Here is an 18,483-nt window from a genome sequence, read left to right as displayed (position 1 = left end):
CATAAAGCTGATGTACTTTGCAAGCTGCTTTTAGATGGATGGAACATGTTACATTTCATTATGTCCTTAAGCACTGTGTATGCATTTATGGAGTCAAATCCCACATTCAATAGCTTAAACAAATATTTTTCATCTTTCTTTGTTGATGACTTGAAATTTAGCATACAGTTTCAATTTTTCTTCATTTTGGCTCACCAGAAAATAGTGGTCCTTGAAAATGCTAATACCAGATAGAGAGCATGCATTTAATTTGAAATATTGATTAAAGATGTTTTTCTATGAACAGGGTTGCTAGTAAGCTATGACATTGTAAACTTGAACCAGATGAAGTATTTACTCCTTCCTTTAAAATGTTTTTTTTTTCAATAGTAAGCTAAATCTTGAGTGTGCCTAATTAGAGATTTAATCTATCCTATAAAGTGCAGTTATTATGCTTTCCAGATTTCCACAGGACTTTATGTAAAATTTTAATCCCATTATGTTCAAAACAAGGTGTATGCATGTGTTTAGCATCAATTAATATTTCAAATATGTTATTTGGTTATCAAATTAAAAATTAGCTTGATATGCAGATAGGGTTGGGCTTTTTTTTTTTTTCTTTGATTATATCCATCACTCTCTATCATTCTAAGAAGAATAAAAAAAAGGAGGCAAATTGTGTAAAAGGAAATGAGTTAAGTGGACAAAATCTGAGACCTAGCCAGGAACTTTAAAACCCACAGTGATTACATAAATGAGGAATACAAGCACAAATTAATAGCAGTTTCCCAGATGGTAATGAAAATGTCACATTTTTTTATTTTAGAAAGTCCAGCTATGAATGTTTGTTGTTTGCCATTGACAACAGACATTCATAGGTGGAGTTCCTAAAATGAGAAATGCTACATCCTCATTGCCATCTGGGAAACTGTTATTAATGTATTAAATGTATTCCTCATTTATGTAACAGTTTGGTCTGTGGATTTATGGCTTAACCATTATGTAATGGTTTGGTCTGTGGGTTTTTTGTGGAGACAAGAGAGGTGCATTTAGGGCTTGGCTATTGGTTGTGATGGAAGCTCTGTATTGAAGAGACATATTATGGTGAAAGAAAACAGCAAAGGAGCAAAATAAGAGAATAAAATGACTGCTGTGAAAGATATAATCTTATGATAAGCAACAAAGAGGACCAGTAATAGAATTGACATAATATTCTGGTAGCAGTACTTTTTGAGCAGCACAGAATATTATATTTGGCTGTGGTTTTGCAGTTGCCCAAGCATTGGGCTGCTGTTGTAGAGACTAGAATTGTGTCATGAAGAGAGACCTGGCTGTGGGTCTACAAGCAAAGTGGAAAGAGGAGTGCCAGGACTATGGCAGGACTTGAAATAGCACCAGCCTTCGGAATGAAGTATCTGAGATTGGTCTGGTCCTGCTGTTGATACTTCCACCATTGTGCTTCTGGGCAGATTTTTGGATCCATTACACAGGGAAAGGAATAGTTTGAAGTTCTTTCAATTGGCTGGTAAGGAATTAGATATCATGGATGGAAGAGCTTTGAACCTACAGTACATATTGGACTGCAGATTTCCTTTCCTTATCTCACATGGAGGGTTAAGAAAGAGTCCACACATGTAAATTGCTGGCACATTACTGATTCGGTAGGAATATTGAAGCATGAGATAAATGAATCTTAATGTCAAATAGCTGGAAGAAGACATTTCAAAACCTGGATGTAAATTCAGAGTTGTGACCCAAGAACACATGTGCATAAAAGGCCCATGTACATAAACAATTGATTTAGAAGAAATTCCACATTTCCTGATCTGATGGCTGCTAGAACTTTCTGAATACCCAAATGCAGAAATATGCCCCCATGTCCATTTTTACTGTCACGGAAGAGTTATTACACTATCTTTTCCCTTAAAGTAAGAGGAAGATATAAACAGGTATAGTTTTAAAAAAACCTCCCATCATTGAGAGTGAAAGGTGAAGAATCAGTCTGTGATGCTCCCTGGAGATTGGACCCTGACATCCTGTTGTTGCATTCTACTGTGTCCTAACAGGTCTTCCATCTTTCTAGAGGATTTAAACTTGACTGCAGTTTAGTGGTAATTTGAGTTGGGATTGAAAGGTTGTATTCAGGTTGATGTGGGAGTACATCTGGTACAGGGGTGGGTTCTTCTTACCTTTACTATTGCTTCACTCATGTGCGCGTGCTCTTCTGAGCATGCGCAGAAGCATTTTGTTGATGTCGGGGTTGGTGGGTGGGGCCTTCCACCAGTTTTACTATCCTAACTGGGGGCAATCCACCACTGATCTGGTAGCTTTCTCTGTGAACCAGGAATGTAGGTGATATAACAATGTAAACAGAAAAAAGAATTGTGCCCAGCTGATCTATCAAGGTGTGTAGAATTGTGCTTTTTGCAAGAGTTTGCAGGATTTTCAAATCCAACTGATGCTTGTCTGTACCTTATGCAGCTTTTAGCAAAGCATTTCAATAGCTGCACCAACTTCCATCTGTTCTGCATGCAAATACTGTGGTGTAATATACATTTTAAATTCACATTAAATAGGGATTTAAAGGGCAATATTGAGCTTAAATAGACAAGCTTTAAATCACTTTGTATGTGTCTGTTGACCTCTTGTCACCTTTGTGAAAGTTTAACAATTCAAATTCAGAACTTGGTTTTCAGTAAGATCAATAACTGGTGCTACTGGGCTAATAATATGTGAAGTTACTACACAGCTTATTTAAACTATAATTAATTATAATCATAGCTTGGGTGAGCCTCATTAAATAAAATATTATGGTCTGATTGGCTTATGTTTGAAAGTCGTGTTAAGAATGGTTCATGAATTCTGATGAGCATTTGGGAATTAATTTTGGACACACCTAATGTACTACATAATCAACACATCCATCCCCTGGGCATTTTCAGATCTAACAGCATAAATCTTATTTTTCCCTTTCCCCCCTGTTGTTACCATGCACAGAAGAAGCCGTTTATTGATTTTCTGGAAGCCTGTCATCCTTCAACTAACTAATGTGTTATTAGAATTGTGCTCAATTTTTTGAATGCATTGAATAAACTTTACATTGCACAACTGGCTGCAATCTGGTAAAGTCACATTTAGTGACAGCAGAAATAAGCCTCGTAGCGACATTTTGATGGATATCATGAAAAAAGCTTTTATAAAGGGCAGAATGCAAGAACTTCCTTGCTCTTATCATTTTACTAATGTGATCTCCCTTGAAGACTAATCTGTTTTCTTAAGCTATCTGCATGTTATAACCAGCCATTTCCAGATAAATCTGAGCTCATCTTGGTAGTTAGATAGAATAACAGTAGCCAGAAGAGCGAATGCCGAAAAGAACCAATTTTGCCATATGCTAGAATGTTCTTAGTTCCATGAGATTGCTTTGATATTTATTAGCCACTGAATGGATTCACAGAATAAATCTCTGCTGCCATCTCTCATGCCCTTCCCTCCTCCTTTCATGCAATGGGACATAATTTTCTTTTGGTTCTGTGCCATTGTTCTTCCATAAAGATTAATGCTGGTGTTTTCATCAAGATGTGCAAGGATAAGCAGGTTATTGCATTCACTCATTTCCTTGAGTTATTTACTTGGGGAATGAAAGAAGTGTGTTCATAGTGTGAGAGAAAATTGTTTGTAATTCACTATGAAAGCTGTAACACATGTTATACCACACTGCTGCTCATTTTATTACAGAATTTTTTGCTAAATGGACTACCTTATGTTACACACAGCAGTTGGCAATAACTGCTCATGTCTAGGTCCAGAAGCTAAGATGGGCCTGATTAGAATGTGAGTGGGAGGATACGAAGGAATTCCTCTAGCAAGAAAGACAATGTAGTGTAAAATAGATTGAGAACTCAAGAAAAAAAAATCCCAGGAAAATTCCACAGCAAACCACTTCCATGCTAGGGTTAGTAAAGTGCAGGTTGCATCCATGGGGTAACCAGGAGTTGAGTTGGACTCAGGATATCCTGCACCTATGTTAAATATTCCTCCAATGGGCTACAGATCTTCCCTTAACCCAGGGGTCGGCAACCTTAAACACTCAAAGAGCCACAAAAGTCCTAACTGGAAGCCCCTGATTCAATTCTGGAGCTGACCAGAAGTCCAGTTCCGCCACCATAGAGTCTCCTCCTAGCACGGCATCCTTTTTCCTCTATCTGTCCTAAACAAAAACCTTATCAATTGTGGAGCTGACCGGTGACAGGGAGTCGCAGCAGAGGGATGAAAGAGCCACATGTGGCTCCAGAGCCGCAGGTTGCTGATCCCTACCTTAAACTCTGACATTTTAAGCACTCACTTTTTTTCCCTGACCAATGTGCAAACTAGGAAGGGATTGGTGCACAGGGAGAATTAGAAGTATTGTACATTAGCTCACTGGCTGAAGAAGAGTAGCTGTTCCAAATTGCTACTATCAAACATCTCTGGCTTCCGTTTTGCAAAAGCCATCCTGATTTGCTACAGAAATTCTGATAGGATTTGGGACAAGCAACACCCTTGCCTAAAAGGCCTCTCAGGGGTTGGTGGAGTGGACTGGCATTTAAAGATCTAATCACTTTGGAACAAGAAAGGGAATTCCTTGAGGGCCAGAATAGCTGATCTCTACAGTCAAGTTTCAAGACTCAATAAGAGAAAATAGAGGAGGGTACTTCTTAGCTCTGGGTTGAATGTCATGACAGTAGCACAGTGAGATGTGAGATGTGGGGCTTTGACTAATGTTTTCCATAACTAGGACTTTCTTTGACTAATGTTTTTAGTAACAAAGCAAACTGTGAATCAGGAATGTGCAGCCTGATAAGAACTGGTTCAAACCATCCCCAAGGACACTGACTTGAAATTTTGTGCTCTGAAAATTCATTATAATGTGAAAAACATGCCTCCTAAAATATTTAGATGACCATTAACAAGATCATATTAAAAAATTATGGAATGTTACCTATTGCCCCAATATATTTGAATTGTATATAAAGTAATTCTCCACCTTTTTAAGCTGCTCCTCTTTTGATGAGTGTTTAGTGAGGCATCCTCTCTAGTTATCTACATGAGTAAAGAGTAATTTTAATCTACTTTTCCAGCTCAGAGTCTGGGCAGAAGCAACACCGTGATAAATATACCATTGGCATTTCTAGCTAACAGGTGAAAGAGACTTGATGTTGTCCTTAGCCTCAGGATGGGGTGATTTTTACTTTAACAAATGATAGTCACCTCATGGTGAGATGGGCAGCAAAAAATAAATTAAATAAATAACATCTCAACACAAATTTCCACTACAGATTTTTATGACATTATAAAGGTAAATGTAAAAGGTCTGAGCCAGCTTTAGTCCAACATCCCTGGTCTTTACTTCTGGATCTGGTCTCAGTTCTTCCTCATTAAGCAAACGTATACTGTTTTTCCAGCTTCACCCTGGACTATTTTAATTGCTAGGTAGAATTTATTTCTCTGAATTGAAAAGTGTACAGGTTGTCCTCGATTTACAACAGTTCATTTAGTGACTGTTCAAAGTACAGCATTAAAAAAAAAGTGATTTATGACCGTTTTTCACAGTTACAACAGTTGTGGCATCCCTGTGGTCACGTGATCAAAATTCAAACACTTGGCAATTAACTCATATTTATGATGATTGCAATGTCCTGGGATCATGTGATCGCCTCTTGGGACCTTCTGATAAGGGGAAGTCAGATTCACTTAACAGACATGTTACTAACTTAACAACTGCAGTGATTCACTTAACAACTGTGGCAAGAAAGGTCGCATAATGGGGCAAAACTCACTTAACAAATGATTCACTTAACAACATAAATTTTGGGCTCAATTGAAGTCATAAATTGAAGACTATCTCTATTCAGGAAGAAGGGCTGGGTGTATTTAGCATGAGCAACTTTCTGTTCTGTTTCTTTCTGTTTTGAGTTGCCCAAAAGCCACGGAGCCATTGTAAGAAGGAGTGGTTGAATTAAACAGAGTGGTATTTGAAGTGGGCTATTGGCTATTGTTGCAAGTACAGTACTGTAGTAACTGATTGGCGGCAATATGATCATATGACAACAAGTTGTGCAAACTGCAAGATTATTTTATATACAAAATTGAAAATAGGATCCAACTGCAATTTTGGCATTATCTGGCATTCTGATAATTTTATAACCAATCTATATAAATAAATAAAAGTGTAGGAAAGTTGTAGCTCTGAGACTGGATTGCCCCTATTTCTTTGTGATCACAAGGAATAGTTTTAAAGAACCATGCTTATGGCACTCTAACACTTTTAAATCTGCTGAAAGTGTTGGAAAAGAGTACTAGGCTAGACTTCCAGGACAATATTAGAAAGTCAAAGCTATCTTTAGACAAACATTTCTGGAAAAATCAACAATGAATTATGGTTTCCTTGTCAATTTATATGCTTGGCATTCTCTTATAATTCATTATGTGTCGGGGCTTGGTTGTTCGAAGCTGAACAAGGACTTATTTTAAAAGGCTTACCTATACTGTGACCTCATCAGTCACAAAAATTGACAAGCCTGAAACAAGTCAACTTGTCTGGTGCTTAATACTTTAGGGAGCTAAATGAAAGAAGTCTACCCATTTAATGATTTATTGGATGAAAGCAAGACTGTTAATGCTCATGCGAGTTGGACTTGATGGATAGTTATGCCTAGAAACATGATGTATGAAGCATTCCCACAACAATATGCACCTGCCTTGTTTATATTTCGGTTAAGTTTATAAATGCACATGCTGTTAGAGATTGGCTGGGATAGATAAGCATCCTCTTCATTTTTTTCTCTTCTTCTTGTCATTAAAAAGTGTGGTTATAAACCCTAGTACTGTGTGTGTGTGTGTGTGTGTGTGTGTGTTTTGCAGATGATAGCCAAGTAAGGTAACAAGTGTTTTTGTGAAACTGATTTCTGTCCCTCCCCACCCGCATAGATTTACTGGCTTGTCCTCTTGCCACACAATGGAAGCCAGTGATCAGTGTGTCCTTTGCTAAAGTTTTACAATCAGAGGTCTCAAAACAAATTATTTTCTAATTAAAACAAATCTAACACGTAGATGGCAGCCTAGAAAATAATAATCTTAGATACTAGTTCATCAAATCTATACTATACATGTTTCAGGGACATGAATGAAGATACTTGATGGGTCTCACCATGGGACTATTGACCATAGTTATCCTACTATAGCTTTCAGGCAGATTTGTGATGTTTTCTAAGCCAAATTTTGCATTTGGCCTTGAGTTGCATTCTTCTGGCATAATTCCCCCAAAATGTATGCAAGAAATGAATTGACATATTACTTTATTAACACAGCTCACAGACATTGTTTGGATGTTCAAAACTTGGTTTACTGTACATTTTGTTTGTGGGTAAATACATATTTTGATAGATATATTCAGAACAGAGACTCACAGATGCTCACATGATGAAAGCAGATTCATGATGCAAGTTCTGCCCCTTTCATACAATATTGTGAGATATACACATGAGGGGTGGATTCTACTTACCTTTACTACCGGTTCACAACAGGGCTGTGCGTGCGTGCTCTCTTTGCTCATGTGCATGCGCAGAAGCTTCCTGATGATGGCTGAGTCGGTGGGCGGAGCCTCCCACTGGTTTTACTACGGGTTCTTGCGAACAGAACTTGTAGTATGGCAGCACAACATTTTTTTTTTAATTTTGATAAATGTGCTGGATCTATCAATGCCTCTGGTTGTATAAATAGAAGCCTTCCTCATCCAAAGAAAGAAAAATGTCAAGGAAAAGATAAACTGGACTTTTTTTGTTTTTCTTTGAAGACATTTCGCTTTTCATCCAAGAAGCTTCTTTAGCTCTGACTGGATGGTGGAAAATAGAAGGATTTATACTCCTTGCAGAAAGCTGGTCACTTGTATTCTTGTAGAGAGTCATTGAGGCCACTTGGATTTTTACCTATGTCCTCAGGGTCAACTGAGGAGTGCAAATGGGTGTGGAGCTTTCTTGGAACTGCTGAGCCAGTTGTCTGCAAGGAGAACAAATCCTTCCATTCCCCATCATCCAGTCAGAGCTGAAGAAGCTTCTTGGACGAGAAGTGAAATTATTATTGGTATCACTGGATAAACCAAACTTCTAAAGTCTTCATTTGATTTTACAATTTTGCCAAAATCTTTCCTTTGATTTTGTTACACTTTTTCTCATTTCTTTCTCTTATTCTCATGTTTCTTTATATATTTCTTACTAGTTTTTGAGTTTACTTTATTCTAGTGGTTGGCCAGATATTTTCCTTGTTCTGTAGGTTTTTTTTTTCTTTCCCCTGTTCATGAACTTTGAAGGCCTAGAAAAGGATTTCCCTTGTGGTGTTTTTTAAAAGAGATCTTGTAGAACTAATGAAAGCTTGCAAGAGGTGACTGATACTGAGATGTAGACTTTCCCAAACAACTTTCCCCACCTTTTAAACTACAATCAGTTCAAGTAGAAGACGTTCAATACCAGCTACAGAGAATTGGTTAAAAGTTTTTTCCTTTTTACCATCACATTGAGTGTGAATGGCAGAATAATATTTAAAATCATTTTGCATCATTCACATCATTTAACCATCGCAAAGTTTTATAGGAATACTATTTGCATCATTTAACAAAATTTAATATCCAAGAGCAGAAGCGGAGAGTATGGGCAAAATTCTACTTGAATTTTAATATGTAGGGTATGGACTTATAAAAAAGAAAAAATAGCTACAGGATACAAGAGACCACATCTAATAACCACCCCTCCACCATTGCTTGAAGTGCAACACACAGGGAGAATATAAAGCTTCAGTTCTAAGAAGAATTGTAAAGGATAAAGAGAAATCAACTGTGTTAACAAAAATACAATTAGGCTTAGTGTACTTATGCAGAGGCAAATCCAACTGAGATAATTGAAACTTACTTCTGAATAAATGTGATTAGACCTGGGAATGTTAAAAACTTCAAAAGGAAATACCTTGACATTTATTTAGACTTATTAATTTGAAAAGCAAACTGTGGGAAAATAGCATAGAAATGTTCAGGTTTCCAGCTATAATTTCAATTACTTATGTGTGGGGTTTTTTTTAAAAACCATAAGGTAATTCATATATAATTTTGTAAAAGACTTCAATCCCACTATTATATTTGGGCGGTGCCATATGTTTATGCTGAAAAAAAATCATTAAATATGTCTATGGACATAAGCTATATATATATATTTAAAAAAATAGTAATCTTAAGAAAAAATGACTGAGTTTACTTGATCTATGCAAAATCTATAAACTTGGAGCTATCAAGATTTATCTAAATGGGCCATTAAATTAGATGTTATATTTGATAAAGTATGGAGTTACCATATTCATGAACCAAACTGCCTTAATTATTACTGGGAGTGAGAATACTATAGATTTTTGAGCTGAATGTGAATGATTTTGGGAGACCTAATAAAAGGCTGTATGGTATGGGAATCTTCAAAAACTGGACTCTTTTGCAGGCCACAAGCATATTTTCAAAAAGAGTCAGGGTGCTTTAGATTTTATTCCACATGATTGTACCTTTGCTGCTACTTCAAAGAGTTGGAAGAAAGTTTCTGTTGGTAATTTCCAATTTAGTTTGCACATTCCCAATCATTCTCTATATCCAGATCAAAACAAGTACATACTACTCAGTTCAACAAGCAATTAAAATATATATAGCTTGATGTTTATTTATTAAATGTCAGCAACATTAACCACAAATAACAGGCAAAACTGGAACCAAAAGGAAAGGAAAATCAAGGACAGAGAAAAATGTGAACAACAGGCAATAGATAAAGGACCAGTACTTAATGTCAACAATCTATATTATCTTGCTATACATAGCTATATACCACAAGGTGCAGTGTTTTCCAGAGCTGCTGGAAACAATATCATGGACAGTAAGCATAGATCTTTGGTCATTCCTCTCAAAACTTTTTTATATATAACTGCAGCAGAATGGAAAGTAGGGCATGATAATTGAGTGCGAAACACACACACACACACACACACACACACACACACACACACACACACACACCTACCTTAAATCCTGTAATTAACCCTTTGGAATCATGGAAGTGTTTTATCTATTTTTGTTGAACAGTCATGCAGATTGTCAATCAACAATAGAAAGCCAGAAGCACTTTTTACTTTTTCAATTTTTAAAATTTCCCTTGTCGAAAGTCCCACTGCTGCCATCTTTCTAAGTTGAGGACTAGAATCCTTTCTGCATGTAATTCTCTTTTAGGAAATATTGAGTTTCAAAAATAATCTGCTTGTCCAAAAATAAAAGGAAAAAATCTCTTCTTAATAAAATCCCTGGCTTGCATGCATTTATGTTAGTGGCATTTTACAGGCTGTGTAGAAACTGGCTTGTAGGTGAATAAAAATTGCATGAAGAATAAATAGTTTAGAAGAGCAATTATAGAAACACAGGATTGTATGGGACCTTGGAAGTCTTCTGTTCCAGCCTGTCCTCATGCCATACTGAGCCATACTGAGCCTCCTCCTCATGCCACATTGGACAAATGGTTGTCCTCTCTTTTCTCCTGCAATAGAACACCCAAAACTCCAGGAGCCAAGCTATTCCACCACTTAATAGTTCTCACTGTCAAGAAATTCCTCTTTATTTCCTGGCTGCATCTCCCTGTAGCAAACTTCCACCCATTGCTTCTTGTCTTACCCTCAGATGCTATGGAGAATAAATCAACACTCTCTTCCCTGTGGCAAGACTTCCAGTATTGAAAGACTTCTACTTCCCCTCAATCTTCTCTTAGTTAAGCTAGTACCCTTAGCTGTTCTTCATAAGATTTGTCCTTCAACACCTTATCATTTTTGATGCACTTCTCTGCACTTTTTCTAGGGCCTCAGAATAATTTTTGCATTGTGGTGACCAGAACTGGATGCAATATTTCAAATTTGGTCTCATTGGTGCGAAAAGAACGGTACTGTCACTTCCCGTGATCTTGATACTATCCTCTGTTGATGCAGCTCAGAACAATATTGGCTAGTTTGGCAGCTGCAACTCATTGCTGACTCATAGTTAATTGGTGGTCCACTAGGATACCTAAATCCCTGTTATAGCACTATGTTGAGTATATTATGTACCTGTCAGCTGTTTTTTCATGTCTAAGTGCAGGACCTTATTTTTCTTGCCACTGAATTGCATTTAGTTGGATAGGGCACAATGCCTCAAATCTGTCAAGATCCTATTAAATCTTGAGACTACCTTCCAACATGTTAGCAATTCCTCCCAGCTTAGTATCATCTGCAGATTTGATGAATACCTCATCAATCTTCTCATCTAGGTAATTTATGATATTGATGTGCACTGGGTCCAAGCCGAACTTTGGGGCAAACCACTACATGCTTCTCTTGATGTAGATTTAATTCCATTAAGGATCATATGCTGAGTACAGTTGGTAAGCCAACCGCAAACCTATCTGATAGTGGTACCATCTATCCCACATTGTTCTAATTTATCACGAAGTAGATTTTGGTCTACTTTATTAAATGCCTTACTGCAATCTAAGTGTACTATATCCACAACAGTTCCTTAGTCTGCTAATCTAGTCATTTTATCAAAGAAAGCAATAAGATTTGTTTGGCCTGACCTGTCCTTAACAAATCCATTCTGGCTTCTAGTAATCACCTAGTCCATTTCAAGATGTTTATAAACTTGCTGATTAATTACCGTTTCCAGAATTAATTCTATGTTTAAAATCAATTCATCATTTTTTTAATCATTGATGGTAAAGAATAAAACTACAGATCTTTTAAATTTATTAAGTCAAGTTACGTGACAACAAAGCAGGAAATGCATATTTACACCCCCTATACAATCAAATATATAAATTGAATTAGGAATTAGTTCAAATTAGATTTTTTTTTCAATTTTTTATTTTGTTCAAAAAGATACATACCAATTCCAAAGAAATTGACAAATAACAACAAAAATGGACAGAACATTAAAAATGTGTATGAAAAACACATAAAAATATTATTGCCTTGGTTGATTGTTGATAAATATATTACAAAAATGTTAGTTTCTCCCCCTTGAGATGCATACCCACAATCTATAAATTTCTACATGTATTTACAATTAACTTAGTTTACAATATATCTACTATACATAAAAACAAAATAGTTAACAGGCAAATCAACAGCAAAATTAAACTTCAAATCCCCCTGTTAACAATCTGCTATTGTATTTAACTCGTAGAAAGTCTACAATGGTTTCTTACCTGCCAAACATCATCATAATCTTCATATCTGATCCATCTGGGATGAAATATCTTCATTTGGTTGTTAATAATAAAAATTTCCCTTAAGATTTTTAGTGAAAGCTTTCACAACAATATTTCATCCTCCAATATCTTAAACCCCTGCTTTAAATATCTCCACTCTTGTCAGTTGTTGTCTGGTTAAGTGTAATAAATCCATTTTCCAAAACTGATCCATCTTCCCAGAAAAGTCCAGTCCAAATTGTTTACAATTCAGGTATGTTAAATCCATCACCTTAAGAGAGTCCAGTTCATCACTCATCAATTCTGCCAATGCCAAATCTGTAAAATCCAGATCTACTTCAAATCCCTGCAACAAGCTGCCTGCTTTCCAACCAAACTGCTTCTTCTTCAAATCTACCATGGACTTAGATTCCAATCCATCCAATTGTAGATCTGGTTTGGCTGAGATTGTTTGTATCTGGGTATTATCTTTGGGTTGATCTGAAACCCAGGTAATTTTATCAAGCTTCCTAGCAAAGTTTTCAATTTGAATTTGTAGATTAAAAGCACTTTTTTCTGCAAAGATAGCCCACAAGGCTTTAGCTTTAACTTGGTGCATTATTTACATTTTTAATATAAAGCAAACTCTCTTTTATCTAAACCTACACAACCAACGAAAACAATTTCTTTTAAAATTAAAAAGGAAAAATGTATTGCAACAAAATGGCCAGATAAAAAATTAAAATGATATATCTCATGATGAAACTGTGATGCAAAAAAGGAACAAAAATCAAAAATTTAAAAAGATTTTAAAATTTAAATTTAAAAAGAAAAAATCCAGACCAAAGCTTTTTAAGAGTAAAATCTAATATAGATATGAATCCAGTCTGGTCAGTTTCACTACTCAGAAACTTGCCCTTAGCTTCCATATGGAAAATAAAAGTAGTTCAGAGCAAAAACGAAACAAACAATAAAGCAATGAAAAAAAAATAACATAAAAATCCAGCAGGGGGTTAGCATACATCATCTTTCAATCAGTTAGTTAACTTTTAAAAATAAGAAACAAAAGAAAAAATCTTTGAAATGTGCAGTTAAAACCCAAGGTGTGCTTAAAAAAACGAATAGCTGAGAGGTAAGATGGAGTCTAGGACTCTACAATTGCCCCTACCAGGGATTGCAGTCTTCAGGATTCTTCTTCCCAGGAGTGTCCAAGATCCACCGAAGTGTCCACCTCTTCCATCGGGGTGTCCACCCAAGAGTCATCTTAGGCCATTCCTAGCTCTCCCATTTGATCTAGGAACCTTTTGCTTTGGCAGCAAAATCAGCTGTTCTTCAGTAGGAGAAATAAATCCCTCCACCGCTCAGCATACCATTTTGGAGGGAAGTGATGAAATGAGGTATTCCATTGTCATTTCTTCATGATTTTCAGGTAAGCCTACTGAAAACCTATGTTAAAACCCCAAAAACATAATTTGAAAGATTGCTGCATGTCTTGAAGGTATGGTTTGTTTCTATAGATTGTCTGCGATTATAAAGCATTGGCACATGGTCGTATATCATTAAGGAGTTGTTCAAAGTCTCTGGGCTCAGAAAATATTTGGAATCCATCTTTCTTAATGAATTGAGAAAAATATAACTCTGGTCTTTTCTTCCATCTCTCCTTTCCCTTCTTGCCTATCACATGGAAAGAATATGTGTTGTTCTTATCATACAGGCTAGTCTATTTTAAGGCTTTGGTGTAAATTCATTTCTCAATACAATGGGTAGCAATGAAATAATGAAATAAAGTAAAATAAATAAAAATAAAAAAAGCTTGGAGACAAGTAAAAGAATGAATCAGTTGATCTAATTCAGTTTCATTCCATTTTTCTTATGTTTATTTATCTTTATATTATATTTCTGCATAAAGCTGTGAAAATGTGAAATTACCATAAGGATGTAAATTAAAGAAATGGAATGAAACTTTTATGAAGGCTTTATGCTGTGTGAAATGTGAACAAACTAATTATTGGTGAGAATGAAAATTTATTGTGTATTAGTTGCTTTAAAGGCAGCATGTGATAAACAGAATGGGCTTGAATTATTTTTATGTGAATGCAGAGTTGAATATTAGATTCTGAATGTAATAAGAGTATACAATCGCAGTTATATAGTTTTCAAAATAGTGGTAAAACTATTAGGCTAAAAACTAAGCGACCTTTAATGCTAGTTTCTCCTTAGGCAAGAAGCCAGTCACTATCTATCAGCCCTTGGAAGCAGATAATGGCAAACCACATTTGAAAAACCTTGCCAAGAAAACTGCAGGAAGTTGTCCAGGAGTCAAAAACTAACTCAAAGCTGCACGCACGCACGCACACACACATGAAATAAAACATGAATTACAATATTCAGTACTGAATAGTATTATTTAAAATAAAACAAGGGATTGTCACTTTGATTATTTACTACACTGATGGATAACTGTTTAAAGAATGCTTGTGTTGATAATGTGTGTTGAATATACTTTTATATTTATCATACCAAAATATAGATCGATTATGACTCCATGAGGAACATCTGAACATTAATGTACCAAATTCCAAGTTATTGTACATGTCAGGCAAAACTTTGTATCTCTTTGGAAGTTACACATAAATGGCAAATAAAAGAATAAGTGAATCTATCTATCTTGATAAAATATTGTAAATTAAATACAAAATAAAAATAGGGTAAATGAATGAGGAAATGTTAAGATGTAACAGTATTTGTAGAAATGTTGGCAGTGGGCAGAATGTTGCAAAGAATGAATGCTCAAAAAGGAGTGGATATAGAACAGTGAGTTGAGAAATAAGAAACAAAAGGTAATCCATATGTATTGGTGTATGGATAAAGTAGAAGCAAAGATAGTTTCCAAGGACAGTAGGCTATGGGGAAGTGTTGGCGTAAAATAGATGTAGTTGGAGTTTTCTTTTCGCTAATATCTTTAATTTTGTTTGCTTACTGTACTCTGCATCAGGGGTCTCCAACCTTGGCAACTTTAAGACTTGTGGATTTCAATTCCCAGAATTTCTCAGCAAAGCTGGCTGAGGAATTCTGAGAGTTGAAGTCTACAAGTCTTAAAACTCTCAAGGTTGGAGACTCCTGCTCTGCATAACATTGCAGAGTATTCATTGGTTATGGATGTAAGTTTGTAAGCTACTTTTTGCCCTTCATTGTAAAAAAAAAAAAAACACCAACAGTACGGAAATTAAACTCTTTTTCTCTACTGTTTTGTATTTTTCATTAATATAAATATTTTGAAAGTATTTTTGATTGGGGAACACTGGAAAAGTCAAAATTTCAAGCTGTATTTAGAAGGTAAGTTTTAGATGCAATCCTTTTCAATTTCACTTCTATGCATATGCTCACATAACTTGACTCAGAGCTATTTCTTTAATTATTACCATAGATTGATTAGATCCAGTGCCTTTGCACTGTACTCTCAGATTTAAGGTGGCATATAGGAAATTGTCTTAAATGGTATATTGCCCCAATATGGAAAGTATGACTCCAAACTTTAAACATTTTTAGTTTGATGTTCCTTTGTTCTATCCTTTTAAAACTAACTTGACATTCGTATTCAACTTGACAACACATGGCAAAAAATTGAATTGTTTATGTATAATGTAAAGACATGCTTCTTTTGATTGTCTAGACACTCACTTTGTTCAGTTATTGAAATGACCTTGCAGGTTAAAGTTTTGAGAGGAAAAAACAAGAGTCAAACTCTTTTTGATAAGTCAGTTGAGAGTCTTCATTTTTAATGATACAGCTTTTCAACCGTAGCTTGGTTTTAAATGTGGGTACTTTGTTCAAAGGGATGCGGTGGCTCAGTGGCTAAGACACTGAGCTTGTCGATCAAAAGGTCAGCAGTTCAGCGGTTTGAATTCCTAGTGCCACATAATGGGGTGAGCTCCTTTACTTGTCTCAGCTTCTGCCAACCTAGCAGTTCAAAAGCATATAAAAAATGCAAGTAGAAAAAATAGGGACCACCTTTGGTGGGAAGGTAACAGCCTTCTGTGTGCCTTTGGCATTGAGTCATGCCAGCCAGATGACCACGGAGATGTCTTCGGACTGCGCTGGCTCTTCAGCTTTGAAACAGATGAATGCCATCTCCTAGAGTCAGGAACAACTAGCACATATGTGCGAGGGGAACCTTTACCTTACTTTGTTCAATGCAAGCAAAATGAATAAGCTTTACACATTTACATTTTGCAATCATGTATTCATTATGTGAAATTTCTATTATATGAATAAACACCTTTTCAATCTTGAAGCTATATTTATATATATATTGTATGATTGTATGAAGCTGTATATTGTATTATTATAATACAAAAAGAGCGTATGGAACAAGACAGAGACTGTTCTAACTGTGATTCATTTGAGAGTCATTTTACCTCTCAACAAAGAGACAAGAATGATTACTCTTCTGATATTAAAAAGTATGCAAAGGTAAATAGTACATATTAGTTAATTGATTTTAAACAAAGATGGCTTTGAGACATTTATGAGAAGGCAGCTAACAAAAGAAAGTGCATCAACAACCCAAGTTAATTTGGCATGTAAATTTAAGAGGATTTTTGTTTCTTGTTCAGTTGAATTGGACAATTCCTGTCCAATTCTCAAAGAGTGCTTGGACACATCCTTGCAGTTTTCTTGGGAAGATTATTTTAGAAGTAGTTTGCCATTGTGTCATTTCTAGGACTGAGAGAAAGTAACCAACCCAAGGTCATCCTGCTGACTTTGTGTTTCAGGCAGAACTAGAATTCACAGTCTCCTGATATCTAGCCTGATATCTTAGCTGCTACACCAAACTGGCCCTTGAACGAAGTATATTAAACGTATATTGAATTGTGGCCAAGGCAATCAACAATAATTAAAACATAATGAGACAGGCTCTTGTGGCTGCTGTAATTAGTGGGAATACTTTTTTAAATGAAGAAAAGTTACAGAAAGAAAAGAAAATAGATCTTAATGATAGAATCTGCATTTGCAATTGTCATCTTCACTTGGTCTCTTAATTTTCATTGATCATATATTCAGCTGAAGCAGAATTTCTTCCTGATCAATATTGTAAAAACAGAGGATGTTCAATTCTGCCAAAAGCAGTGAAGGCATGAAGGTTGCAAAGGCAAATTTCAGTGGATATATATTGGTAGAGTATACATTCAATGGAAATCTACACCTATTGAAATTTATCTTTGCAACATAATCAACAGTTCTAGTCAGGCCCATTGGCAAATGGGAACTTGAAAAAGGCAGAATTATCAAATTTACTCACAAGTGCCAGAATTTGTAAGTACACAATCAGTTTGTGATAGTTATACATACAGTATATGTTTTATAAAAATCTGCTTTATAATAATTAATGCTGAGGAATATCTCGCAAACAGTAAACTATTTGTCTTCCCGGGAAGTGACACGAGGCTGGATCCACGGGATTATAAATGCTTCGCTGGGTGAGGGTGACTTTCCCACCGCCTTGAAAGAGGCGGTGGTGAAGCCTCTCCTCAAGAAGCCTTCCCTGGACCCGGCAATGTTGGTAAATTATCGTCCGGTCTCCAACCTTCGCTTTGTGGTGAAGGTTGTTGAGAGTGTGGTCGCGCAACAACTCCCCCAGCACCTGGATGAAACGACGTATCTAGATCCGTTCCAGTCGGGCTTCAGGCCCGGGTACAGCACGGAAACGGCATTGGTCGCGTTGGTAGATGATCTCTGGAGGGCTCGGGACAGGGGATGCTCCTCTGTCCTGATCCTGTTAGATCTCTCAGCTGTCAGGTTTTGTTGCTATCTTAAATAAACTTCATTTTCAAACGCAAAGTCTCTAATGAAACTTTTTTTTATTTAAGGATAGAGAACGACATTTCTGAACTCTTTTGCAGCCAAACTGGCCACTCCTTCCAACACCCTCCCCTTCCACTCTCCAACCCCAATGTCCCATTGGCCATCATGCAGATCCATCTCTGTCAGCGCTGGAAAAGAGCCTAATTTGGAACGCTGACATCAGTGGCTTTTGATACCATCGACCATGGTATCATGCTGCACCGGCTGGAAGAGTTAGGGGTGGGAGGCACTGTGTTGCAGTGGTTCTCCTCCTTTCTCTCTGACCGGTCACAGTCTGTGTTGACAGGGGGGCAGAGGTCAACCCCGAGGCCCCTCATATGCGGGGTGCCACAAGGGTCGGTCCTCTCGCCCCTCCTGTTCAACATTTATGTGA

Source organism: Pituophis catenifer, unplaced genomic scaffold, assembly GCF_029215685.1.
Source record: "Pituophis catenifer annectens isolate HBS135680 unplaced genomic scaffold, rPitCat1.0.hap2 SCAF_2, whole genome shotgun sequence".
Lineage (NCBI taxonomy): Eukaryota > Metazoa > Chordata > Lepidosauria > Squamata > Colubridae > Pituophis > Pituophis catenifer.
This window is presented reverse-complemented; position numbering follows the sequence as displayed.